The sequence below is a fragment of the Pleurodeles waltl genome, chromosome 1_2 (assembly GCF_031143425.1).
Source record: "Pleurodeles waltl isolate 20211129_DDA chromosome 1_2, aPleWal1.hap1.20221129, whole genome shotgun sequence".
NCBI classification, from domain to species: domain Eukaryota; kingdom Metazoa; phylum Chordata; class Amphibia; order Caudata; family Salamandridae; genus Pleurodeles; species Pleurodeles waltl.
In genome coordinates this window covers 1,212,777,763-1,212,805,240 of record NC_090437.1, presented here as the reverse complement: position 1 = coordinate 1,212,805,240, position 27,478 = coordinate 1,212,777,763, and the positions used below count along the sequence as shown (strand labels likewise).

Genomic DNA, 27,478 nt, shown 5'->3' with positions numbered 1-27,478 from the left:
ATCACAACTTAAGGATCCCAAAAGTGTGTTCAATAATGGTTCATGTATGTGTGTCGCTATTTTGTTCCTCTGTTGAGGTTGTGTGGTTGGATGTCGGGACGGTGTGAGGAGGAGAGAGGCGATACTCAGCATCATCAGCAACGGGGACATGAAATTTCTTAAAAGGGGGTTCTATTCTACATTATCAGTGCCTGCTTATATGCACACAGTGTAAGTAATGAATGATTATGTTTGAGATGCCACTTCCCCAAATACCCATGTAACTTAAGTGTGAGATGTTCTTACTTACCAATGAACCACAAACCTTCCAATACCCTTTTTTTAAACTTTAAGTATCGTTTTAGCAATAAACAACAAATAACATGGCACATTATGTAAGAACCACCCCCAACCCACTGAAGCAAAAAATAATCTTTCAAGTAAAAAATAAAAATAAAATAGTCAGCATATGAGGCCTCGTGTTTATGAGCCTGCATACAAAAGTAGTATGTGTGGTTGTGTTATGTGGGGCTGTCTGAGGTGTACCACAGTTCAACCACAGTGTGTATCCATTATAGTTACAGTTCCCGAGCTCGTATAGTGTAAAGTCATCCCCATCTCTACCCCACAGTACAGTCAATGTGCGTCTAGTGTAGAAAGGTAGTCCTTCCGTGGTTGCCGAATATTCTGGGAAGTGAGATTGGCGGTTGGAGGGAAGCATATATTTCACTGTTCGTGTTGCAGTATATGAGGCTGCGTATCCAAGCCTCCACCGTTGGTGCAGGCTGTGAGACCCAGTGTATGGCTACCTCCGGCTTGGCCAACAGTAATGCTAGTGCAGTATATCGTCCAATTGATTTAGGAATATTACGTATGTGGCCCAGCAAAGCCGGGAGGGGGTCAGGGTCTAAGACCACATCTACCATGAGGGAAAGGTGTGTAAACACTTCCCCCCAATACTGGGAGACGGTTGGACATGTCCATGACATATGTATAAAATATGCCATCGGGGTCTGACATCTAAGGCACTCATGTGAGCGAGAGGTGCCTATTTTGAAGAGAGAGGCTGGTGTGACATACAGGCGCCTGAGGAGTTTGTAGTGTATTAGGCGGTGGTGATTATTCATAGATACTGGTCACGTTTGGATGTGATAGAGCGTTATGGACCTAATAAATTACCTGTATCTGAACGCTCTTGGGTCGATGAATCTTTTGACCAAGTGGGGCTCTCCTCACTCGAGAGTAGTCAATTTAATCAAATCAATAATCAATAACGTACATAAGCAATACCCTGATCAACATAACACTTCACAATTAATCCAGAATACATTTCGACGAAACCATGACCTTTCGGTCATGAATAACCACACCAGTTTATTGCAAAGTTAGTGAATTTATTTCCCTATATTAACAAAGCTAGCACAATATAAACATGTCTCAACACCAAATGATATATGTAAATGAACATTAATAGCTGTCCATAACGACGAAACAGATGCAATCTATGCAGCATTTGGATAATAATGCATTCGATAATAGCAATGCAAACCACTAAAACTATAATCTGTAATGAGCTAATTGCATACATTGGTCAGCATAACAAGGTCTCAAATTGCATCGTGCGACAGATGAATCCTCATCTAACCTCAAATTAGCATCGGCATGTGGGACTTCATGCAAAAACAATTTAGTAACATTAATTTAGAAAACTCCTAACTAGGGCTCTTATCAAAAATCAGCAGTTGGTTACCTAAAAGGAACACAATGCAATTGTACAATTTCCTTTCATATTTACCAAATCCAATCAGCATTCAAGGAAGTCTTCGTCTCACAGGTACTGGTTTCAATCAGTATGGGACGGGACAAAGGGGCAGGGTGGACGGGCAATTGCCTCTCAGCGGCAAAAGGACAAAACTATTACTTCATGCAAAGGGACGAATCAAAGTTAAAGTCTCTAGGGCGAGAATTACTTAAAGTCTCTTTCTCTCGATTAGAGAAAGCATCAAAGTCTCTTTCAAAATGGCGTCGCAGCAAGATGGGCCATAATAGCTGCAATGTCCTGCAAATGGCGGGCAATGGCGTGCTTTCTTCTTGTTCACCTGGTTTAAATAGACAACAGTTCAAATCCAGTAGGGTCTTCCATTGGAGGGTTCATAGGTTGGCTTCAAATTGTCCAATCAAAAACTACAGTTCACAAGCTTCTACCTAGGCATACATTATCCTTGGAGTCGGGAACGTAAGTTGCAACATATTTTACCAATTAACTCACTTTCAGAACGTCCATTGTCTGCACCTGCAGATTGACCTTGGAGCAAAGAAGAAGATGCCAGGCTGGCACGAAACCTTAAAGATAAGCATGTGAACGATCCCACTGGAAAAGTACAGCTTCAAGCAAGAATACACGTTTTATTAGCACATTGGAAAAATACGAGCATCTAAACCGTGAGACAGGCAACTAGGCCAAAGCCTCCACTAAAGTTATGCTAAGCTAAAACATTTCTAACAAGCAAATCATGGCACACGTTTACGATTATGTCAAACTAGCACAATTCTAATACATCATGTTATATAAAGCACGCTTATAAATGTTGGCAAACTACTCTGAGGGCACATTTGTCCCCGTACAATCTTTATTAGTTCGGTTAAAGTCACACTCGATTATTGCTGCACTACGTTTAAGCGCTAATAAATGTAAAACCTTCATTTCAGCGTCATCAGATGCAACATTCCATCCACATCTTATCTGTAATGTGGCGCCCCTGGTGTCTTCCCTAGTGTCCACGAAGCACAGCGTCATGTGTGGGTAGTAGAATTAAGCATGCTCTATATAACCTGGAGACTATCCTAGCTCCCTCCATTTCTGTAATAGGCATTGTAAGCGGTGTGAAATGCTCCATAGAGGTTGCCACCGAGAAACGCAAGTCATCTGTTTTGGAAAATATGTGCCCATCAGGAAACGGGTCTCCCATGGTGTGTAGGGACAGGTCTGTAAGTGTGGGTTTAACTAGCTGTTCGAGGGACAATGGGAGCCATGGATTTTTGTCTAATGGCAATGCGGGAGAATACTGTATCCCGCCCGCCAACATACGGGCCAGTCTCCGACAGGCACAGCATCTGTACATCCATGGGGTCCAGGGCAGGCCCCTCGAAAGAAGTGTACGCAGAGTGGCAGGGTAAATCATATCTCGTTCGGGCACTGTGTATTTTATATGCGCATGTAAGTGCTACCAATGATACGCAAAGCTGCACTGAGTCACCAAGTAATACAGATGAAAATTGGGAAGGCCAAAAATAACCTTTTCGTAGGAAAGTGAAAGTACTTCCCATTCTACCCTTGGACTTCTGTTCACCCAAATCAGGAGGGTCAGTAATCTAAATAATAATATATCATCTGCGTATAGTGATACTAATTGTAGTCCTGTGCGAAACTGCAGTCCTTTGTGGAGGTGGTTCTCTTGCAACTGCTGCACCCATGGGTCCATTGCTATTATAAAATGCAGAGGGTAAGAGGGGGTGCATTCCAATGCACACCAGGAAGGGAGGAGAGAGTGTGCTGTTCACCCTGATAGGTGCAATTGGATTTACATAAAGTAGTTGCATCAGGGCAGTAAAACCTAGGGGGTACTCCAGATTGCGGCACGCGGTGATTAAAAAGAGCCACTCTAGATAACTGAATGCCTTTTGGGCATCTAGGAAGGCGACCATAGCGCCTATCCTATTCAAGACTGCAAATAACATAGGTAAGTTAATGTTAGTAGATCTGTGAGGTACGGCTCCAGATTGTACTGAGGAGATAATGCTGTCCAGCAATTGGGATAGGTGTGCTGCTAATACTTTCATCAGAATCTTATTATCAAAATTTAACAATGATAATGGACGGTCCGAACTGCAATGGGGGTCTTTGCCAGGCTTAGGTAAGAGAGTGATGACTGCTTCTCTAATAGTTGGAGGTAATGTATCTTTGGCAAGGGCCTCATTATATACTTCTAAAAGTTGAGGGGCAAGAATCTATTTATAGACCTTACAAAACTCCCCAGTAAATCCATCCAATGCTCATGCTTTGGAGCCATTTAAAGTTTCTATGGCTGTTATTAATTCTTCAAATGTGAAGGGCTCGCCCAGGTATATATGTTGTGCCTCTGTAAGCCACACCCCGGCTACCTCCTCCAGATAGTCAGTCAATGCTGAGGTATCATAACGACATTACCCACCATACAGTGTGGTAAAATAGGAAAGAAATGTTGATTGCACCTCTTCAGTGCCTATCCTATGTGATCCACAGTCAGCGTAGAGCTCTGGGATATAGATCCCAGAACGCGGCAGTCGCAACAGGCGCTCCAGTGTCCGCCCAGGAAGTTCACCCTCACCACAGCGGCACGCAGTGATATATTTTCCCAGAAAGAGGACCTCCCGACCCGCCAGGCTCCCAAAACTCCATCAGGGACGCGCAAGTCTTCAAACTGAGGTCGCCACCTGCACAAGCACCTGTCCGGTCTAGTTCCTGGAGAGCAGTCTCCACCTTTGCCAGACCTGTGCATATGGACCTGAGTACACCAGCAGACTGTGCGATGCATATGCCCCTAACACAAGCCTTGAAAGCCCCCAAAAGGAAGGCATATGTGGAGACTGACATCGTATTTAATTTGAAGTATTCCTTTATGGCCTTTTGTAAGGTCAGCACGGAACAAAGCGTCTTGAAGTGCCAGGGTGGGAAAGCACCAATAGTGTTCCCACATACCTGGGTGTGGAATATCACATGACATCACCAGCGGTGAATGGTCGGAGAGTGTGCCCGGCAAATGACTGACAGAGGTCAGCCAATCTGCTCCCAATAGGTTTAGAAGCCAGAAGTCAAAGTGTGTCTATGTTGTATGTGGGGTTGAAAAATGTGTGAATGCTAGAGCTGATTGTGGTCGCACGTGCCATGGATTGTATAGTCGGTGGGCCTCACACATATGCCTAAGAACGAGCAGTGCTTTAGGTTACAATATCGGGTTGTCTGACGTAGTGTCAGATGGGTTGTCCATTATCATGTTGAAGTCCCCACCCATAATTATGGTGTCCGCACCTGCGCGATCAAGTTTGAGCAATAGAACGTGAAAAAAATCGGGGTCATCTATGTTTGGGGCATAGATGTTAGCTAATAGTACTTTATGACCTGCCAACAAACCCTCGACCAGTATATATTTCCCCTCTGTGTCAGCTGTGGTGGAGAGATGGTGAAAGAGAATTTTCTTATGAATTATATGCAGACCTCACATGAATATGAACTGTAGTTGGAAAAAAAAACAATGAGGTCTCCACTGGAACGTGAATGAATATGTAAAGCGTGGGGCTAGATGTGTCTCCTGATGAAATGCGATCATGGCTTTGTGATGAGTTCGATACTGCACTACCAGTTTACTCTTGTGAGGGTTATTCAAGCCCCTGACACTCCAAGACATAAAATTTAGAGGCAATGTAAATCTAGATCCATTCATGCCAGCTGTCATGGGGCCATCTAGATGGGGTGAGCAGGTCAAGCAGAGGTGTGTCACAGTGTGCCAATATACAAACGACAAACAATAAATCAGACAAAATTAAACATCCAGAATCCAACATCCCCCTCCCACACTCAGCATAAACAGGCCAGTGAAATCCCTCAGAAACACCATAAACATACACAATAACCCCCTAAAAATTAACATGGTCTCAACTGGGGGTAGGGGTGGGGGAGGGGGCAACACCTCTGCGGTGAGCACCAAATTAATACATTTTAGAATACATTATGAAAATGAGGAGTAAGTAACTTGAGAGGAGAGGATACTGTAACCGCAGAGTTAGCTATCTTTGACCACCGGTAGGGCTGTCAGTGCCATGTAGGAGTATCAAAAGGTCGGGCAGTTTCACTCTTGTGGAAACAGGTCTGGACTGCCAGATGGGTGCATGTCCTGCGGAGAATGTCCAGGAGATGACTGTGCTGACTGTGGCGCGCCCTGTTGTAGTTCTTGCAGAAGTCCAGTGCCTCTTTAGGTGTGTCAAAAATATGGGTTCTGCCATCTGCATTAACCCTAGGTCTGGCCGGATCTAACATGCCACACGTAACCCCAGCTTACGCAGCGCTACGTTGGCATCCACAAATATGCGGCGAGCCTCCTGAGCTGCCATAGTGAAGTCTGGAAACAGGGAGATCTTCATCCCCTGATATGTCAACCGACCCTTCTCTTGCGCCAGTCGTAACGCCATGTTGCAATCTCTAAAGTTCAGAACTCTTACAATGATTGGGCGAGGCATGCTCCAGGGGCAGGGCGAGGGCCAAGGAATCTATGGTCGCGCTCCACAAATGTATCTGTGAAATTCTCCTGGCCCAGAAGCTCACCCAGCAGCTTTTCCAAGAAGGTGTGCAGCTTACCAGTGTCTGTGGACTCAGTGACCACAATAAAGTAGAGATTGTTACTGCGTCCCCGTGCCTCCAAAGCTTTGTTTTTGATGGCAAACGTGCATAGTCCGGTCTCCAGTTGTCCAGGCAGTAATTTGTCTTAGTTTGTGCATCTTCCATTGCTTATATTGTCCTCAGCGCCCGCAATCTGATGCCAAGCCGCTCCAGGAGCTCCCCCATTTTATCCAGCCAAGCAGCCAATGTATCAATTCTTGCGTCTATATGTTGAATTCCTGAGCGCAGTTCTTGCACAATTGGATTGAGGTCGGTATGATGACGCCCGGCCACCCACTGGGCCCTCCTCCATGGTGGCACTGGTATCTGAGGGAGGGAGGGGCAAGGCTTGTTAATTGGAAGCTTGCGCTGTTTAGGGTCCCCGCACACCATAACTATAACCGGGGGGGCTTTAGGAAATGAACAACCACTTGCGATCAGGCTGGTGATGTGTTTGGCGCAGTAATAAGGCAAGGCCAGGAAAGGGCTGTGGAGACACCCGGTCTTCAACTATATCAAGGATCACTTCAGATGAGAAGAAGTATTTGGCAAGAACTGCTCTCCTGGACATGCCAACGATATTGATCCTTCGTCTGCAAACACTCTCCTCTGCTTTTGGGTATGATGTGTTTGGTTATGCAGAGTTGATTCTGGGCCAACAGCTTGGCAGTTGCAGCCTCAACTAGGCTGATGTGCGCAAGCACATAGACTTCTCACAGTTCTTGTCTGGAGAGAACGAGAGATGCAATTCAGCACCAGATGCTTCAAACTTCACTCTCAGGCTGCCTGCTTTCTCTTTGTATTCCTCCAACTAGGAAGACATCAGGCTTCTCATCCTGGTCAGTCTCTCCTCCTGCAGGGCGAAGCAAACGTCTTTCCTTTCTCAGCAGACATGCTCCTAGGCACAAGCAGACCATCAGCTACTTCAGCAGAAAGGGCAGATTTTAGGTGAGGGGTCCTCACCGTGGAAGCCAGGCCGTTAGACAGACATCAGCCCTGGTCACACAGCAGCCCTTCCTTGGTCATGAAGAACATGGAAGTGCAACACAATAGTATGCTTTTAAATACATTTTCTGGAAAGGGGGTGGTAGGTTACTTTCTTAAATTTCATAACTGTTTTGGAGTGGTTCTCTTTCTGGTTTCCTTCTCGGGCTTACCAGACACAGCCTTTGTGTAAAGTGATGCTTCTCTCAGCAAGTAGCACTAGGGCTGTCTCAAAACTGGAGCACCAGCAACATGGGCACAGTGAAGTGTGAGGTTTCTGTATGAATAGACAAAAGGGCAGGCCTGATCCAAAACTTCCTAACTTTGAGTGTGCCACCCTTTACCCATACCATCCACCAGTGCTCAGGAAGAACTAATCAGTAACCATTGCTAACAAAGTCACCATGATTTTTTTTAACGTAGTCCTGTCTCTTTCCTCCTCACTTTAGTGTGTGGACCTGCACCCTCGAGCCACAGCCATGCTGACAATACACTTCAACGGTCTGTGGAAGATGACCTTATCGTCCATCTTGTGCCATGTTAAACAAAGTGGATCTAGATCTCATTGGCTCCCTTACTCAGACTCATACACACAGTGTTACTACTGCATATGTTCTACATTCATGCACACTTGCGCAGGATCTATGTATTAACATAACAGTGGAACTTTGCATGACATGGCCAGTAGGTCACTGCTTTCTGACTTACATAAAAAGGTCTGGTGAAACTATCAATCTAAAAACATAGTATGCTGTTACCATCGCCTTATGTATTACACCCTAGACTCAGACAGTAGTCTAATGTTTACACTGAGGGCACGCTAGGTGCGCCCCTCCGAGTTATACCATATACTGGGCCGGTGGCTAAGCGCACACACTACATTACAGTGACATCAGGGATACAATAAAAGTCAGGATAAATCAGGAGGCCAGATAAATATGCAGTCAAGCGCTCCGTTAGGGGAACCCACCAGAATGCAATGCAGTGGACACGTTACAATAGCTTGAAACTTGTAATTGGCTGTGCATGCTGCTCGTATGATTACGATCACTTTAGTAGATATAATGAAGTCTATTGCTATAACATCTTCTATCCACTTTCTTAAGTAGATGTTAACTGATTTTACACAAACGCACGCTTCTACAGGGCTTTCAAGTGTTCAAAATTGTCACAAGCAAAACCTAATTTGCATATTGGTGGTGTCACACACAGCCTTTAGCTCGCCACACCATGCTCACCCAAATTTACCATTTGGATAAGCAAACAACGAAACTTTACGGGACTAACTTTATGGTCATCAAATGCAGTAAACGCATACATGAAAGACTATGGGTCATGTGCAACCCAGATCTTGATGAAGTAATTAAAATTGCAAAAATGGTATAGTCTGTGCCTGGGGTGAAGGAGGTCACTTAAGACAGACATGAGAAAAAGAATACAGAAGTCTCTGCAAGAAGCAAACAAATGAAAATTGATAACTGGAAGAATAAAAGAATGGGAGCGAAGGAGGTCCGTTTGCAGAAAGAAAAGGAACGAGAAGAAGAAAAGAGAAACAAAATATGGGTAAGGGAATGAGCTGCATTTCACGCGATGCGTGTTACCAGCAGAAACAGGAAACTACACGGATCAGAAGTTCCGAGACCACTTTGCTAGTGACTACATTTCCCGGCTTGCAACAGTCGCTCGTCCGCGGCCCGTGACAGCGTGCTCTGCACCGAGCCCTCAGCCCTTGTCTCCTTTAATTTGCATATATGGCTCGCTAGCGCTCGGGTTGGCTAGTTTATACCCTGAACCCTGACCTCACGCACGTTACAAGCTTCTGATTGGAGCATCGCTCGCAAACGATCAAAATTTGAAAGTTGTCTGCGGAGTGCTATAGAAGAAGCGTTCTGATACCCGAAGGTATAGAGGATAAATAACCATTTCTCTGTTGCTGTGACTCCCTGGATCGGCATTAGGTAAGAGGCAGGTTGTGCGGTGAGGTTGAGTGCACAGTAGCGCGAGAATTGTTTGTGACTGGTGTGTACCTTTCCGTTACGCCCAGTATACCGTATCAACGTATTGTCCGTAGCCGGCTGGTTGATGGGGGTTTCGACTCAGGATACGTAGACACATTTTCATAGCAGACCTACTGTACAAGACGGTGGGAGAGATGGGCGTGAGGGCCTACTGTGGATTTTCTATCCGTCTGAAACTTGATGATCTGCTCCGCCTTACTGACCTAACCCACACACTCCTCTGCAGCGCCCCCGTAGTATGTAACCTCTGCTGAGGCTTTTTTCAGCAGTTAACTGCCCAACCGTGAGCATGTGGAAAATAAAGGTACACGCATTTTAAGTCTGTTAAGCTATACATGCCTTCTTCGCAAGGTTTACTTTCACCTGCCACCTGTGGTTGCTCTTCGGCTTCATATCATAAGGACACCCCTGTGTTTCTTTCTACCAGTTACACTTTAACTTCCATTTAACCACTTGAACTTTTATACGACGACTTGCTTCCAGTTTTTGTATGTTCTGTTACATTTTGTTGTGATGACGTGGTTGGTAACTCTATTGCCTGCTAGTAACACTTTTGGCAATTCTTATCCTAGCTAGATGCCTCGCTTCCAGTTCGTATCTGTTAGAAATAACCGCCAGTCCTCTAGTTTTGAGCCTGACCGGAATAAGCTCCCCTTTCTATGCCGGCGGCTCGCAGTGACGGTCTGCATGCCAAGTCACCCAGCAGCGCCAAGAGACTAGTTGAATTAACGCTGCGCTATCACAGCCCAATAGACCAGAAGCCGAAATTCTACATGCTATTCGGGACGCAAATCGGCACCTTCATTTGGTCTCTATTGCGTTTTAACACAATATTTATCCAGATTTGACTAGAAAGTAGATAATTAATTGTATGTTGGATCTCTTTGGAGGGCGGTTGAAACATAAAATATGTTGGGTATAATTTCAGGACAAGCCTAGAACAAAGGATCTTAGGATATCAAATGCCTTATGTAAATGTGTAAAATCGGAGACTGACGATCCTTTTGGACTCCTCACAGGACTGCAAAGGTGGACCACTGTACTTCCTACCCCCCTTTTTAATATATATATATATATATATATATACACATCATCAGCACGAACCCCCTTCCCTAACCTGATTTCTTAAGGGCATTGAAAACATGACATGATTTGCACCACATCACTGTAATTGCTGTCGGTCAAGTGAGTACTTTATAGCAGTTTTATGCAGCCCAAACTTGATTCGTAGGTATTGGAGCGGTTTACACGTGCACCAGTGTGGAGATGGTGTCACTCCAACTAACTAAATAAAAGATTTCCTGGAAACTTCAAGTGGTTTGCTCCAGCAAGAAAATTTAATCCAAATAATAGGGACCCACGACAGCGAAGGCACAAACATCCGAGTCGAGAGTCAGTCACCAACTGACAGCTGACTAAACACTCGAACACTGAGTGTTCAGCTATGCTGCGTGAGTTCGAGAACATAATATTAAAAGACAACAAGACACGCGACAGTACAGGGTAAAATGTGAACAACAGAAATAGCAAATACCAAGCATATTACATCACCTCCTTCCCATAACAGAAACAAAACAAAAACTAAGGGTTAAATCAATTCAACAGGTAATCATGAAATCTAAAAGGTAATTTGGTGGTACGCTTGAACATAGAGCATTCTTCTTTGCGCCCAGATTCCCTCATATCAACAACTGAATCAGATTGACCAGCCGGAATGGTTTCAGCTCGTGTCACAGTATATGGTATGGTGTTCAAAGAAGTCTGTGTCGATATTGGAGGCATGGATTCCGCCATTGTCAATTTTCCTTGCAACAAACTGTTCTCAATGGAAAAGTCTGAGGAATCAGAACTATTGGGAAAAGCAGAAATACTTAAATTAGGCTCTGAATAAACCTTACTGAAAATTTCAGCTTGTTGCTTAAATACCGGAACCACGTTGTTCCTATTCCACCATCCCTTTCCTTCTAATAAAAGATAATTTTTACTGGCTTTGATGACTTTAACAGGTAAGGAAAACTTGGACTCCCCTTTCACGATTTTATGTGGTTTTGTGATCAAAACAAAGTCTTGAGCGTTTATAATGACATCTTTGACTTTATTCCTGAAGTCATAGTTTTGTTTCTGTGCCAATTGTTTCTTCTCTACTCTACTTCTTAATTTATTCAAGTCTATCAAACCTTCCCCTCCTTCCTTAGATTTTCTGTTCTGTAGAAGCCAGGTGGGAGTCAAGGTAGTGATGGCTTCTCTTCCTCTAAGAAGTAAGAAGGGAGTCACTTCTGTGGTAGAATGGGGAGTGGTATGGTATGCCCAAATTTTTTAATGTAAAAAACTGGAAACATCCACGTTCATGGCAATAGAGGTCTGAATACCCTCTTTCAAAATGCTGTTAGCCCTCTCCACCAAACCGTTGGAAGCAGGACTATAGAGTGCTACTTGAGAATGATTTACACCAAATCTTTAAAAAAAAAAAAAATCCATCTTACGAAATGAAAAGTGAACTCCATTGTCAGAAATTATAGTAGTCGGTGGACCTTCTACTTGGAAAAGTCTTTCCAGAAATTTTATAACCGATTCAGTCAGCAGATTCAAAAAAAGAGTGGTATATCCACTTACAATAATAGTCAATAAGTACAATCAAAAATTTAATTTCCCTCGGTAACATGAGGAAAGGCCCAGAAAAATCAATGGCTAAGGTGTCCCATGCCTTCGTCGGAAAAGGAACAGGGCATAAGGGTTTGGTGTAACTCTTCTAGTGTTTGTCAGAAACAACACAGTGTTCACACTTATCAATAAAGTGTGTAACTTGTTCGTGTAGTCCAGGCCACCAATATGATGCTTTTAATTTCTTTTCTGTAGCTGAAATTCCTAAATGTCCTTGATGAGCAATACTAATGATCTTATGGTGGAGATCATCTGGGGAAATGAAAAGGTTACCTCTCATAAAAACTTCATTATTACATGACAATTCCCCCGACACCTGTTTAAAGGTTCTCATAACTCTATCAAGAGTTTTCTCTGAAGGCCACCCACATTTGATAAAATGAGCCACCCGAGTTAGAACTTTGTCAGTAGACATGGCCGCTTTCCACTCATGTCTTAATTCTGCCATCACAAGCAGAAATTGCTTCCACCAAGCCCACCACACATTCATCCTCTTGACTATCTGTTTCACTTCCAGCAAGTTGCAGTGGCATGCGAGATAAACAGTCAGCACGAACATTCATACCTCCTCGGATATATTTGACATTTAAGTTGTATTCCTGTAATTTTGATAAAATACGCACTAAACGAGCCGAAGCCTTCCCCAAGCCATTGCCGCTAAGAAGATAAACCAAAGGCTCATGGTCTGTGAACACATCACATTTCATACCCCATATATACGTTTTAAACTTCTCAACTGACCATGCGCAAGCAAGGGCCTCCCTTACAATGGTGCTATAATTCTTCTCTGCTTCTGAAAGGGACCGGGAAGCGAATGCAACTTTATTTTCTTTTCCATTAACTATCTGCCCAAAAAACAGCTCCTAAACCTTTGAGACTAGCATCAACCGCTACAAATGACTCACCCGATGGGATGAAAGGCTTTAGTGAGGGTGCAGATAATACTAAATCTTTCACCTTTTTGAAGGTGATATCCATCAAGTCATCCCAAATAAACTTTTGACCTTTCTTGAGTAATGACCTCAATGGTTGAACAATAATTGCATATCCAGGCACAAAACGCACATAGTATTCACAGAGCCCCAAGAAAGAACGCAAAGTGTCCTTATCTGATGGTGCAGGAGCATTTTTAATGGCTTCTAAATTACAGAACTTCGGCTTTATCCCTTCTGCCGAAATGGTATGACCAAGGTACTCTACTTGATCAGCTAGAATTTTACACTTTTCAGCTTTAATGGTCATGCCATGAGATTGAAGGATGTCAAAAACTTTACTCAAGAGGGTAATATGCTCCTCCGTGGTAAGTGTGTACCAATATATCGTCTTGGAAGGCTACTACATTGTCTAATCCACTAAACAAGGTATCCATCATTTTTTGAAAGACGCTGGCTGCAGACGCCAACCCGAAAGGGAGCCTACGATATTTATACGCTCCAAAAGGGGTTACAAAAGTAGTGAGCGACTGAGAGGTTACACTCAAAGGTATCTGATGGTATGCTGAGTGCCGATCAATGGTGGAGAAATACTTGGAGGTCCCTATGCTAGTAACTAACTCCTGTATGTGAGGAAGAGGATGGCAATCAATCAGTATGTTCTTATTGAGTGACCTCAAATCCACACATAGTCTCAAGTCCCCTGATCTTTTCTTCGTAAGGACAATGGTTGAAACCCACTCAGAGGAGTCGGTAGGGGTAATTATGCCTTCACAAATCAACTTGTCCAGCAATTCCTTCAATTTTGGCCTGACACTCAAGGGTACTGGCCTTACTTTGTGAATCACAGGCAAAGCTCCTCTTTTTATTTATTTTTATTTTTTTTATTTTTTTTAAGTCTGATATTGTGCTCGAAACCCTTGACACTGCCAACCATGTCCTGAAAAACTTTAGGAAATTTAAGTTTTAAATCACAAAAGACTGCCTCAGGAGATAACACCGACAAAACAGAGGCATCAGACAACGGCGGGTCAGCTAACCTAATGGGTGTACAATGCCCAGGACATAGAATTATCCAGAGTTTGGCCAGATCTCTCCAACCAACTATATTCCTACCATTAACTGCTACATAGACTTTGGTATGTGCCGTTCTTCCTAAAATGGATAGATCTGACCAAAAATACCCTAACAAGTCTATGTCCTGATCACCAGAAGCCTTAGGATTGATGTCGGGAGACAACAACCCAGATGAATCTGGCCATAAAGCAAAGTATGTTCTATCAGAAATTATGGTCACTGGGGCTCCACCTATACTTGCCTCACATAGTGGCCCTTTGATTTTTACTTCATCGAAACTCAAATCATTGTGTGTGTCAACAGTCAGTACAACATTAGAAAGTCTACCCATGCATTCAGAAACATTATTCTCAGTCTGTGGTATATACGTTGCTAATTCGCAATTTGGATACATTGGCACTTGAACCTGAAGCTGGCTTGAGCTTTCCCATCCTGCACACTTTTTGGAAATGGCCAATTTTATGACATTTCAAGCATTTTTTGTTCAATGCAGGACAAGATGGACAATTTCCAATGTGATTATAAGAGCCACACCTGAAACAGACAGGCATGCTCATACTTTGACTAGAATTCCTCTTAATTTTCTGGTATTTGTCAATGACAGTGCAAATAGAATCTTCATCCACTACAGAGTTAACCGCTGTGTAATGATTAAGGTTGGAAATAGCTTTGGAAGAAACTATAGATCTCTCAATGCTTTTAGCAATGTCTATGGTCTCTACCAAAGTCGGGTTACGACCGGCCAAAAGTCGTTCCTGAATTTTTTTAGAAAAGCAGTAAGACAAATTGTTCTCTAATATGTAAATCTACATTGGCCCCAAAATCACATTTAGCAGCTAAAACACGCAACGTAGCCACATACTCCTCAACTGACTCATCCGAAGCCTGTTTACACATGTGGAAATTGAATCTCTCCAATAAAACACTAAATTCATCCGCCTACTGTCTCATCATTCTTGTTTTTCCTTCCTCATACTCATTCCACATAACATCATTAGAAAGTGGTGCAGGAACAGGTGGTAAGTTGTCAAAGACACGTTGGCCTGCTACCCCCAAGTGATTGAACAACAAAGCCATTTTCCTTGCCGGCGACAACGTAGGGGCATCAATGGCTACAAGATAGTTCTCAAAATTCCTCAGCCACTCAGACCATTTTAGGTCAGGTTTCCCATTTTTGTGTAAGAAGGGCGGAGGTTGAACAACACTTTGAGAGGAGGCCATGATAGAAGATTCTTAATTCAAAAGTCTGAGAAAAGGTCTCTGTCTAGTGCTCCAGTGCCTCCACTAGAGTTCCTAGGTTCCTGTTCGCCAGAAGAGTGCTCTCACAAAAGTTAAAGAATGTTCCTGAATAGTTAAAATGTATGCAGAAATTTCCAAATAAAATCAGGGAAAAAGTCAAAAACAAGCGAAAATCCTTTACATGTATGCTGAGAAGAAATCTTCACATTGCAACTGTGTGCCGTTAGGACGTCATAAACTCTCACGTCTAATTGTTCCAGAGCGTACTTGTCAAGCGCGTGTACTTCCTGTTTTACTGGTTGCCATGACGATCGTTTTTTTTTTTTTTATAAACGAGAAAGCGCACGCCGAAGCGGGTAACGTAGCAAAATACTCAAGAAGCTGGACCCACAGCCGGAGCTCGTGCAAAAGGTAAATTCTACAACACGCGGACGGTCTACTGTTGGCTGTAACTGCCTAGAGCGCACTGGCACCTCACGCGGACAAGCACAAGCAGTCTGACGGTAGCAGCTTTGAGTACGCTGGAAAGAAAATCCAAAAATAAACTATTCTCACCCCATAAAACGACAGTCTGGTCGGTGGGTCCCTGGCGCTGTCCTGGAAAGCGCTCCTTTACCCCACTCCTGGTACCAAAAATGTGGAGATGGTGTCACTCCAAATAACTAAATAAAATATTTCCTGGAAACTTCAAGTGGTTTGCTCCAGCAAGAAAATTTAATCCAAATAATAGGGACCCACGACAGCGAAGGCACAACCATCCGAGTCGAGAGTCAGTCACCAACTGACAGCTGACTAAACACTTGAACACGGAGTGTTCAGCTATGCTGCGTGAGTTCGAGAACACAATAGTAAAAGACAACAAGACACGCGACAGTACAGTGTAAAATGTGAACAACAGAAATAGCAACTACTCTAATAAATACCAAGCATATTACAACCAGCTACATTACACAAAGTCGTGTTCATTTTGAGACACGGCGAAATTGAGTGATTTGCCCAGAATCACAGGATGCTGAGCTGACGCAAGGACTCGAACCTGGTCCCCTAGTTACAGAGTAGGCAACTCTGGCCGTAATGCCTCACCCTCTCTTATGTCTAGCCTTTTATTTTCATTTTAGAAAGTGGATCTCATCCCAGAGTAGTGCTTCAAAGCAACCATATCTTAGCACTTATCCCTGAGGGGTATTTATTATTTAAACCTCAACAAGCGCTTGTATTCCGTCTGCACACATCTTTTGTATCCTAAATTCAGGAGGGCCTTACATAATGACTGGTATTTCAGAAGGGTAACGTGCTGTGCCCTTTGAGTGTCTCAGGATTTTTATTTGCTTCATCACCAGATTAACCTCTTCTGGTGTTGGGGGGGGGTGTGTGTGTGTGTGTGTGTGTGTGTGTGTGTGTGTGTGTGTGTGTTTTTATTTTTATTATGATATATTTTGTTAACTTCCAGAGCGAAAACAACAAATTAAGGCATTACTTCCGAGTCAGACAGATCAAGGAGAAAGGTCATCAGTTCCACATGGCATGACGCTGAGCCCTCGTCAGCATTTAGGTCCGATAATAACCACAATCGGAGCCAAAAATGAGACCCCCGCTATCGTCACCCTGTAAAGGGAAATAGGCCGCCTGGTCCATGCATTCCATATTTTATAAAACATTTCTGCGGACACCCCTGCGCTCTGTAGACTGCTTTCCTTGCCATTGCACAAGTGACCATGACCCTGCGCCATTCCACCAGTGCTTTAAAGTTACTGCTCCTCCAATGACTGGCGATATCACATTGGTCTAACATAAAATCGGTGCCCACCAAAGTCTTGATATTATTACCATCCCATTGATCCATGATATCAAGAACCGCAATCTTGGGGTCCTTTGTAGCATCTTCTGCTTTTGTTTAGTTTTTATAAGTTAACATCTACTATTTCTTTCAGATAACACATCGTTAAATAGGTTACAATGTGGTTACTGGTTTTGGTGTAACGCAAGATTAATTTATTAAACAGCACTTTTTGGTACGCCCTGAGCTGTCAGTCCAATAAAGAAACCTATATGCATCATTGTTATTACTAGTGAGCTTTAGAGAACTAAGGCAATTGTTTTCAACTGGCACACAGCTTTTGCAATTCAAGCATTATAGTTTTTTTTTTTTTTCAGTATTGGTGCTCCAGCTTACTTTCAGAAGGAAGAAACCTTGCAGTATCTAAGGATCACCCTATTTTTTTTTTTTTATTATTATAAATGACTCGCTTTATTGGTATTTTGAGATGATGCAGGAATAGCTGTAGACCAGTATGGGGTCCGCGGCTGCTTAAAACATTTAATAATATTAGGTCCCAGCTATCAATAATGACTCCTCGGGGGTCCCCGTGTTCCAATAATGATTCAGTGGGGGTCCCCGGGCTCCAGTATTGATAAAATGGGGGTCCACAGAAGTCAAAAGGTTGGGAACCACTGCTGTAGACGGTTAAACAAAAATCCCCAAAAACAGCAACTTTTAAGGTTATTTCCCACTTATGTTCTTGGCGAATGAGCAACTGATGATTGTAAAATTAGAGTATCTATATTTTAATGGATGAGAGCACGTCAAGGTAAAATGCATAAAGCTTGACCATTAGTGACCATTAACTAGACGGTGTTATGAGGGATGGATTGACTGAAAGTGCTCCTAGCATGGCGCACAATCTGGTGCTTATTTGGGCACCACTTACATTATAAATCGTTGTTCAAGGAACATCTGTTCATGCCATAGTGCCAAGCGTCAAGATATGGGTGATTTGTGTCCCAACTGTCCTAGGTTTACTGGAGCCTTTGGGTGGGGTGTGAAATGTTGTAAAATATGCAGGCCTTGAAAAATCATAAAAATTTTACTAGACCTGCAGGTCAAGTAGCTTGAATAATATGCTCAACCTAACTGTAATGTACTTGACCCAGAAACGGGTCTCAAATTGTGTGATCCTATGCAAATATTGTATTTTACAGTCGCCTCTTTCTTCATACTCACATGAGTGCACCTTCCAATATGAGTTCGGCATTTCTGCTGTAAAGAAATCCTATTTTGTTTGATTAAATAAACTAAATGTTTGCTCTGTGTATAATAAATCTAGCCCACGTATAGGGTACACGTGATTCTTGCATAACATGCCTCTTAGTTTACTAACTGATTTGCCATCAGGTCAAGAGTGTTTCTTAGTTTGTTTAAACACTCACTTTAAATAAATATATTGTCAAAGCATAATGTGGTAGCGCACTTCCATTTACAGACAGTAAATTTCTAAGAAATGTCCAAAAACCGTCACAATAACTTGCAGCTTTACTGTTAAAACTATATAATGTATTAGCAATCTGTGAAAATTGGGTTTCAGAAAACATTGATCATTTGCTCGTCACCAAGTAAAGTGTTATGACTTTTGTCATCACACAGAAGTACAAAAAATGGTCTTTCACAGTTACTGAGATATACCTATATATTTTGAAACGTTGTAAAGTTGACTTGGTTATATAAATGTGTGTTAGGAAAATCCTGATACCAAAAGCCTTTAATTTTGCATAGGTAAGACAGTTTACCTTACAAAATCCTGGAACTCTGCAGTCACAAGGAAAAGTATTTGCATTGCCAGAAGACAAACTGACTTTTGACCTCTGTCTCTGAACACAGAGCAAATGTGACAAGAATAAGATTTTAAAGCATCTTAATTACTAATTCAGTTTCTGACTGAACAGAGCACCACTTCTTTGTCCACTTGCCAGAAGGGTCGAGTGGAATCTGGAATCTAAAAATAGCTCGACCTCATAAAATAAAACTCTCCATAACTAGTGGTCGAGTAGATTTTTCGAGCCCTGATATGTACTTGTCCAAGGAACAGGAGTGCTTCAGTAGCCTACTGTCCTGTTGAAAAGATAAAATCTACTTGTCTCAAATTTATGCCTGCAGTGAGGTGCCAAAACTATAGTCTTTCTGATTATGCCAAAGCTCATTTCAGATATCTCAATTATTGCAAAGATGTTATTTAGACCCCCTCCCCCCTGCATATCTCCATGACGGGGCTGTAAGTAGGTGGGAAGCTTGGGGTTCCATTTTATTTGTCATGCCATGTGTCTCTACATACTTACAAACTTATGTTTAAGGGTAGTCACTTACACCTCTCCAGTGTCTTCCCACATCAGAAAAGGTTAGAAACTTACTCCTGATAGAGGCAGCTTGGGGTAGAGGAGGTGTAGGGAAAGTGAACTTGGACTTGCTCAGCAGATTGTCACATAAGCAAATATGTAAATGTAGTATGTATATTTGCTTAAACAAAATTGAAAATTACAAGACTTTACTACAGATGTGCTTTCTAGGCCTATATTCTGTAAACTCTTGTGAATTCCTAACCGTGTTTAAACATGCAATAAAGCAGGGACAAATGCCTATGTGTGCAATTTAGACTGTTTTAAGAATTGAACCCCTGCATTTTTTTGTTGTTGTAGACAATGGTTTTACACCAATTTTGTTTCATGGTGTGCATCCAATCTATTCCTACTAAATAATGACTCAGAAATGGTGTTTGGTTGCCCAATTGTTTGGCAATTTATTACAAGTTGCTTTTCTGTGTATCTTTTATTTTGGAGGCAAACGGTGACTAATCTTGTTTTTAGCTTCCACATGTATATCCATTTCATTCAAGAGCAAAATGGGAGCCTTAGAAGTAGCATAAAATTGTTCCATTTTGCATGTGTACACATTTTTTGTGCTAGAGCCTCTGTCAGTAATGCAGGTGGAGCTTTAAGCTTGCTGTATTTGACGTAATAGTAAAGGCTTTTGCTGTCATATAAAATTCCGTTATGTGAAAACCCAGAACCTTGTGCTGACGTCCTCTGTGTATTTAGAGTTAAAGCAGCACATGTGGCAGTAGTATTTTGTTTGTAATTCTGATTACCTACACCATTTGTGGATATTCCTGGTTTAGCATGGACAAGATGGAGGATGTGGACTGTATTGCATGCATTCCTGTGCTGGACAGTAGAGCTTCAGATACTGAAGTGAGGATAAGACTCTGCTACCTTCAAAAATTCCATGAAGAGGTGATTCGAGTTCTTCCTGAGGACTGTCATTTGGTTAGTTGATGGGATGAACTGGAGTGTTTGTAAAGTTCAGGAAGTGTCTAGGTCAGGTCAGCCCTTTGTCTGTCGCCGTGTTACCCTGGAGAGGCTGACGACAGCCAGGTGAAGAAGCCTCACCCTTCATTGTGCCTGTGTTGTGGGTGCTCCAGTCTGGAGACTGCCCCAGTGCTACTTCATGTGAGAAGCATCACTATACACAAGAGACTGTCTGGAAGGCAGTCTGAGGACACTTTAAAGGGGGACCACTCCAAACCAGTTCTGCAGTTTGAAACAGTTGATATTAGTCCCCTGTCAGGAAAACATGCTTAAAAAGTGTGACCCAAACCCACTTTGTTTAATTTCTATGTCCTTGTCCAGGTAAGAGAATGCTCAGCAGACTGAAGGACTGCTGTTCATGTAGATCTGCTATCCACCTCACAGTCGATCTCCTGGAGATGAGGGGACATCTCCTAAAGGTTTCAGTTTATGATGGAGGACCTATGGATCTGATTGACAAACGCTAAAGTTCTGCCTGCTGAGGAGCAAGGAGTTTGCCTGGCCCTGTAGGAGAGACTATCCTGGAGGAGAAAGTCCAAGCTTGCCCCATAGACTGGGACACATTTTGAGAAAGATAACTACTTTTGAGCAAGCTAGGAGCGACCCATGCCATGGAGGATTTCCAGAGTCATTCCTGGATTGAAACACTAGGGTCTACATACATATGCCTATAATGGACTGCATATACCAGTGACTATGTGCCTGCTTATTTGGGATAGATTGTAACTGCCTTCCCATGTGTATCGGCCCAGGTTAGGGCTACAACTGCTATGATGAATATCAGCCTAGAAGTGGGCGGTGACTGCAAGGGGAGCCTGCTTAATGGTGCCAAGGACCGCTGAGTGACTCCGACCATCCAAGGCTTCCACATGGTGAGACTATGCAGGCTATACCCAACTTCGTCTGTGGCCCCCTCTGGAGCTACATGCTGTCACTGCAGTCCTCCGCTTGTGGTAAAGAAAGCACAGGAGACTAACTACTTATTTTCTTCTCACTATGACTTTGAGTGAGAATATGAGTAAACAGTGACTGTCCATGTCACTTGTGGGGGGAAAAGTGAACTGCACCTGAATATTATGCTTCTGAATAAGTTTTACTGGTTGACAAAACCAACTAGGATCACCTGGGTGGCAGGCAGCACGGAGAGAAGGGGGTGTTGGGATAAAGAGCGTAACACCAACAAGAGAATAATAATTGGGGTACCACCCTGTGTACTGGATTGAATTTTGAAGTATTGAATATTTCTGTGTAATTCAAATCTTTAATTTACTAAAAGACCAGCACTGAGCTAGACACTAAAGTTATTATCTAGTTTGGAGCCTGTGCCCTCCCCCAGGCTACTTCACCGAGAAACCTGAATGCCTTCCCAGAGAGTTAGTAATGGAAAGTGTTGACCTTGGCAATTTGCAAAGGCCTCACCCCACCATAGTTGGTGCACAGTAGCTCCTGTCTGCCATGTGGCCCCAGAAGCAGGGTCTGACTTAGTGTAGACAGGGTCACTTTATACTAGTTGTTGGGTGTTAAGACATGTTTTGTGCTATATATTGCTATGCACACTTTCTATAGGGGCGCGTTTTCACAATTTCTGGTAGATTACCGAAGTCTGGATTGATATCCAGGGCTCTTTGTTGTAGTTTCAGCAGTGTTAATGTAGGCGGTGTGGACCTACATGACCCAAAGGCATGCAGCTGTAGTGAGTCTCCCTGCCTCTGGCCTTCTGATTCTGGCTTGCCCCTTTCCTGATTGCAGTGCGTTGATTTGTACGCAGAGAAATGTGGACAGACACTGTGAGAAGCATCCCTAAGATTGAGGGCTTTGTGGGGGGGGGGGGGGGGGGGGGGGGCAATTTGGCTTCCCAGCTGAGTGAAACTGACCGCTTAACCTTTTCTGCCAGTAGGCACCTGGAATTTAGACTGCATGACACTTTGGGACTCCTGATGGAGTAAGCCTTGGATGCTATTACTACCCGGCCTGCAAAGTTGGTAGCACTATATTTTACCTTAGCGATTTGAGGTGGGAATAGATGGGATCTGCAGTGAGTCAAGCTTGAGGATAGCCCCTTTTTTCTACACTGCCTGCTTTGAGACAGATATTGACTTGCTCCTGCTTCTTTGTTTCCCTGCTTCTCCCCTGTCTATCGATTTGCGTAGGGACTGACTGGCTAGGGTTCAGCTCGGTAGCTTACCTGTTCGTCTCAAGAAGTTTTAAGCATATGAAGGAAGATCCCATCAACTTTCTAAGTCGGCTAGATCTGCTAAATACTCTTCAGGGTGGAAGAAAACTTTAACAACCGAGTTCAGGTGCACCTAGAAGAAGGCGATAGGGTCTATCAGCAGTTCCTAGCTGTCTGGCCTCAGGATTACGAATGTAGCAAAGGAAAGGTTCGCCTGTCAGATTTTCAGTTTGTACCCCTGGTAGTACCCCTGTTAGCTCTCCAAGTACCCGCCCCTTAAAACTGCAGAGGCAGGGGTGTAGAGTTCCTATAGTCCTCACACCCAGGATATATAGTTTGTGGTCAAGGAAAACAAGTTTTCCTATTTATTTTGTCCTTCGTACAAGTATACCCAACCCCCTGCAGGACAAACCCTTCGCCTACCAGTTTACAGTACCATATTATGGATCGGGGAATGCCATTGCCAACAGTAAAGGTAACATTTGTGTCCATATGTTAATGCTGTTCAAACTTGTATTTATGGTTTACTAATTCAAAGCCTTTATTATCAGGGTGAGGGGGCTAAGGAAATGCTGTGAGCTTGGACTGTACTACAGATAGTTCCAGTATAAAAATGTGTACACACGTTTGCAAAGTTTAACAATGAGGCTATGCATAATGCTCCCAGAATGCTCTCTAATTAGATGCAAATATTTGCTGAAGCTTAAAAGCAAGATTGAGGATTCTATCAAAATGTTCATAAAAACATGCAAATAGGAAATAAATATTTTTGCTAAATTACTGTAAAAAGTTTAGCTACCATTTTTTTGAAGTCTCATCTAGTAAAATGTGTTGACATGTATTTCCAAAAAATATATAAATAATGGGAAAATCAATGTAACAAGATTATGGGAAATATGAAAATAAACAAGCACTGGCAAAGCCATTAGGTTTGACCTTGGCAGTCAGCCTTTTGGTTTTGTCAATGCATGTCTTGTTTTGACATGGGTTTTGTAAAACGTTTGTGAGCTGTAAGGCCCACATTAGTGTAACAAATACTGGCAAAAAGCAAACCTATTTTTGGTCTCAAAAAGCACACCATTGCCACAGACGTTCCTGCCATTGATCAAAACTAGTTGTGTGGCAGTATGCTCCTTGCAAAACAGTACAATTCTGAATCTCATAATGAAGTCAGCCAGTAGACAGAATTTTTAATAAAAATAAGTTATTGGTTAGTGCCAGAGCTAACTACGGGCCCAGTTTTTAAAGGAAGTCACCAAGTGTACCCATGGTATATATTCTTGCTTTAGTACAGACTAACGACTCATGAGTTACCAAAAGCTTACAAAAGTAGGCCAGGAAATGGTACTTCTAGTGAATTGCATTTTAGCTCAAGCAAATGTGTGAAGATTTGCTTATGCAAAAATAAGCATGTACAAGTTACTTTTCCCTCCAAATACTTTTTTTCCCCAACTGTTAGGAATACATTTCCAAGATTTCTCAGTTTGGAAAAAGATTAGAAAAGAGCTGCAAAAACCCCAAAACATGTAGGTTTGCAGAGACTCGAAAGGGCATTCCAAACCTTGAACTATTGCTTACTGCTACCTGCAGCCCCACTAGGTACATCTTTGGAAAGGTGGCAAGATAAGGGATTTGCTAGTATTCATACTCTATTATAGTATGAGCACTGGCATAATCAGAGAGGCTATTATCAGAGCCCTTAAATAATGAGATTGCTGCCATAATGTCACTGCACTACACGGCACCAAAGGGACAAGTGAATTTTGTTAAAGGACAAGTAGGTTTATGAAGCAACCTGTCCCATGCACACACAAATATTTTATCAAATTCTACACCCCTGCAGGAGATAAGAGACTGCGTGAGGTGCTTGGGCACAAGGTGGCTGGGCTGCAAGACACACATGTCAGAATGGTGCTTGCAGGACATAGACAGGAGGCGAGCAGGGGGATCAGCAATATTGTCAGAATTTTCCACAGGAGGATGGCAGTAATGTGGGATCTTCCACTGAGGCTGGTGGCCTGTACCTCTTATTTCAAGCTAACCAGAGTAATGCCAAGAGTGCCAGGACCGAAGGTGTTTTCAGGCAGAGAAACAAGATTCCAAATAGAAGCCAGCATGGTATATTGATTGGCAGTGGCTGCACCAGCATGAGGTCAGAAAAGCCAGGGATGTGGGCGCTGGAGCAAGAGTAGGGTGACACTATGGTCTCACAGACTGAGGTGGCAGAGGTCCCCCAAGGCTTGACCTCTATACTCTCGGAGCTCATAAAAAATATGAAAGGGATTAAGGCTACACAGTTAATGATGGCGGATGACCTGAGAGAGAGGTTAGACTCAGTATGCATACAGCTGGGGAGTGTCCTCTCGGGAGTGTCTGACTGACTGTGAGAACCAGACGCATAACTTGGAAAGTGTTAATCCACATCTGAAAAAGGAAGTAGCGTGGTTGAGAGAAAATGGGAGGAGATGGAGAACTATGCAAGGAGATCTAAACTGTGGAGTACTGGCATCCCAGAGCACAGTGAAGACATTTGTAGGTGCAGAAGATTGGTAGAGAAGCTGATAGTCTTCTGTAATCCCATAATTTGAGCATGATGTAACAATCATACAGTTTCATCTTTTTCTAGCCAAATACCCCTCGCCCCCCCCCCCCCCAAACACTGTTAGTGAGCTTTGCCGACTTCAGAATTAAAGAAAATCATTTCAACAAAGGCAGTAAAGGAGAGGGCGTTTAAGTCTGCTGAGAAATTTAAATTTCATATTTTTTTTTTTTGGCATAAGACTGCTGAATCTTTAAAGCGCAAGGAGTTTAAAATTTTGATTCCTAAATTGCAGATGCAGGGTGTCGGGCTTCAATAAGCTCAAAGTGCTCTATAAAGGTGCCTTTTAAATATTTGGTAATGTGACAGAAGCCACTAAGTTTCTAGAGTCAATGCTTTAATTGTGACTCAGTTTGTTTTGAAACTTCATAATGCTGAGAGTTAGGAAGCTCTGGGCCTAATGATGCTTTTCGGCTTTAAAAAAAAAAAAAAAAAAAAAAATAATAATATAATATAATATAATATATATATATATATATATATATATATATATATATATATATATATATACACATACACATACACATACACATACACATACACATACACATACACACATACACACATACACACATACACACATACACACACACACACACACACACACACACACACACACACACACACACACACACACACACACACACACACACACACACACACACACACACATACACACATACACACATACACACATACACACACACACACACACATACACACACACATACACACACACACACACACACACACACACACACACACACACACACACACATACACATACACATACACATACACATACACATACACATACACATACACATACACATACACATACACATACACATACACATACACATACACATACACATACACATGCATGCATGCTCATAAGAGCACTGAGGGAAGGGGTTGGAGGGGAGCAGCCGGAGGCATCAGCACTGTCATGGTGCCAATATTTCCAGGGGGTTAAGGGTTTGGTTACATGCAGGGAGTGGGTGGAAAGATGGGTCACCCACTGGTGTGGAGGGATGAGGGGTTGGTGTCGGAGGTTGGGGGCTCAAGGTGTTTGATAACAAGAAATCCGGAATGGCGAAAAGAAGGGATATACTTCAACGTAGAGTGATGCGTTAAAAATTTGGGGATGCTTACCTTGGAGTGGACTGATGTTTCTGAATTGGTATGGAGTTAAAGGGATGGTGGGGTACAGGACTTCATGTTTGGGGATGGCAGAGCTTGGGAAGGGCTGTCGAGTGTTTTGGGGTCATGCACATCTGCACTTTAATAAAGGTAGTGGTGTACTCTAAGGCAGTTTACAGGTTGGGTTCCACTTTAGATAACCGATTCTCTAAGTTTTTGGCTCTTTCTATATGTTTGCACTATTTGGTATTATTCACTTTCGGTGAATCTTGTTTAGTGCCAGTTAACAGAAGGCTGGGGTGATGTGTAAGAGTACTCTGAAAGTGGTCTCTTTTAATGTTAATGGGCTTAACAATAAAAGAAAATAAGTGCTATAGAAACCTGGGTGGAATATGATAGCCCCTCTATGGTATTGTTGCAGGAAGCTTGTATACCAGTTGGAACACTGGCAGCACAACAAAAAAACATCACAAAGCTGCAACCCATCCGAAATGCCGCCGCCAGACGTGTCCTGAACCTCCCCTGCAGGGAACATATCTTCCAGCTCCTGAGGACCCTCCACTGGATCCCGGTGGGGAAACAAATCTTCTTCAAGCTACTCACCCACACCTACAAAGCCATTCACAACATCGGACTGGCGTACTTAAATCACTGCATCTCCTTCCACAACCCCTCCAGTACACCCAGCAGCCACTGGCCACCATCCCACTTAAATGGAAAAACACCCCCGGAAGAAGGCCCTTCACCTACCTCGCAGCAAAGAGCTGGAACCAACCTACCCATGCACCTCAGACAAGGCTCATCGCTCACTATCTTCAGGAAGAACCTCGAGACGTGGCTCTTCAGATCAGGCTCTGTCCTGCACCACGGCCCCCCCTCATGCCCCTCCTCCAACACCTTAAGACACTCACGGGTGAGTAGCTGCGCTCTACAAAAACTGATTGATGGATAAAGTTCCCCATGGATGAAAACTGGGCCAGCTATAGTGTTTTCTCATCTGCCTAGGCTGCACACCAGGGTACCGCTTTTTTCTGGGTAATAGACTGGGTGCTGAAGTGCTCCCCTCTGCAGCAGTTTACATGGTCGCTGGTGTTGGGTTAACTGCTTGGTGTCTTCTAGTCCAAT

At 43.0% G+C, this 27,478-nt stretch overlaps 1 protein-coding gene across 1 annotated transcript in view; it reads left to right on the top strand.

Moving 5' to 3' along the window:
- The first annotated feature begins 9,060 nt into the window (after positions 1–9,060).
- The window catches only part of TACC3 (transforming acidic coiled-coil containing protein 3), a 293,528-nt gene continuing 275,110 nt past the window's right edge, over positions 9,061–27,478 (top strand). Inside the window, exon 1 of the mRNA XM_069203951.1 lies at positions 9,061–9,333. The gene's annotated coding sequence lies outside the window, so the exon portion shown is untranslated. The remainder of the gene's footprint in view (positions 9,334–27,478) is intronic.